The following is a 1,646-nucleotide window of genomic DNA, read 5'->3' as shown; positions in this document are numbered from 1 at the left end:
TATAAAAGGCTTGAGTGGTTTCCGCCCAAGTTGGAGGACTCCACGAACACTGGGAGGAGGAGACTTCATGCTGTGTGAAGATCTCTAAGCGCTGCGGATCCTTACGGACCCAACGCATTTCAAGTAGGCAACAGAGGTCTGATCAGTCTCTAGCCTCTCCCCGTCGCCGATCGCAGCCTAGACGTATCCCTCCCTGCGTGCAAAAGAACCGGACCCACGAAGCCTAGCAAACTTCGTGTGGATGAGTGAGCAGAAGGACCCACGGAGCCTAGCAAACTTCGTGTGAGTTTATTCAGAACTCTTCCGGACGAGTACTTTCTTCGGTTGACACGACGGGCTTGCGTGTTTAGAGCCCTTAGCCGGATTGGGCTAGAGTTCACAAGTCTAGAACTCTTGTCCGCCTCTCTTCTTTCCTGTCTGTAACCGCAACTCAAGCAAGCTTTCCAGCCTACACCACTGCCATCTTGGTGTAAGTAAATAATCTTTAAAACTACCGCTAAGCGTTTGTGCCTAATTCCAGCTCGTCGCCCTCCCTCTCCAATCCAGCGTGCCCGGGCTGCTGGCCACAGCCCGCGTGCAGCACGGAAAAGGGCTCGGGTGGCTCCCGGCCCGCACACCTACATGGCCTCCAAACCCAAATAATTGCCCACCCTTGGTCTAAGGTGTTCAAGCTGGGGGCTATAAGTGACAACCAGAGGGATTCTGTTGTCCTTGATCCAGGGTTGACGTTATAGTGGTCTGGCTTTGCTGACCTGAATGGTTACAGTTTTGGGATTGTATTGTAATTATAGGAATCTCTGCTCCAGATCCTTAAGATGTACATCCTGGTCAGTGGAATTACAGCAGATTGGGTTGTAATGTAGAGCTTGGCTGTAGATAATGGATCTAGTAGTGTCCTTATGGTAAAAGCTGGCGATATGAAGGTAGCTGCAGCAGTTGTTTGGTATGTGTGTGTAATAGGGCAGTACCCATCTCTGATGTAAATGTGGCTGATGACTTGGTATTTCCTCTTTTTCTGCCTAAAGGAAATCCCTCTGGCTGAGAGTGTTTGCTAAGTGATGTGGCAGTTTCTTGGGTGAGTCCAATTGCAATAAAGCATTCTCAGTCCTCATGTGACCTGCTGGGAGATATTACCACTGGGTTCCAACTACCCTGAGGCTCAGAGTTTCTATACCGGAGATAATCTGGACCCTATGGAGACTGGGAAGCTAACAGGTATTATATGTCACTCGTTGGAGTGGGAGGATATTCTGCCTTTCCTCCCTCCTTGTTGTAGTGTGAAAAGATTGGGGCAGCCACCGGTCCATAGGGGTGGAGAATTTGTTTATGAGGGGGTGGGTTTGATGACGGAGAGTCAAGAATTTTGGAGTTCGTTCTACAGGTGCTGAGTAAATGATTAGATCACCTGACAAGAACATAGAGCTCTGGCTGAGGACAGGTGCCAGAGAAATTGGGATGCTGGGGGAGAGAGAACCCATGCAGCTCAGAAGAGCTCTAGAATTCCTTCCCCAGCACACAGTGAAGGCAAACGCCAATGCAGGCTGTGTTCACTGTGGATCTGTTGATTTTCTGGCAGTGTGCTGGGTCACTTGTGCTCTGAGCAAGTTTATCAGACACCTCATTCTTTAGATTAGCTCACATGTCCT

General features: G+C 49.5%; 1 long non-coding RNA gene across 2 annotated transcripts in view; it reads left to right on the top strand.

Annotated features, from left to right (window-relative positions):
• LOC102388647 overlaps positions 1–1,646 on the top strand; it is a 9,350-nt gene that overhangs the window by 2,760 nt on the left and 4,944 nt on the right. For both annotated transcript variants that reach the window (XR_001358202.2, XR_001358203.2), the window contains exon 2: positions 1,026–1,215. This is a non-coding gene — a long non-coding RNA (uncharacterized LOC102388647). The remainder of the gene's footprint in view (positions 1–1,025; positions 1,216–1,646) is intronic.

The sequence above is a fragment of the Alligator sinensis genome, unplaced genomic scaffold (assembly GCF_000455745.1).
Source record: "Alligator sinensis unplaced genomic scaffold, ASM45574v1 scaffold156_1, whole genome shotgun sequence".
Lineage (NCBI taxonomy): Eukaryota > Metazoa > Chordata > Crocodylia > Alligatoridae > Alligator > Alligator sinensis.
This window is presented reverse-complemented; position numbering and strand designations above follow the sequence as displayed.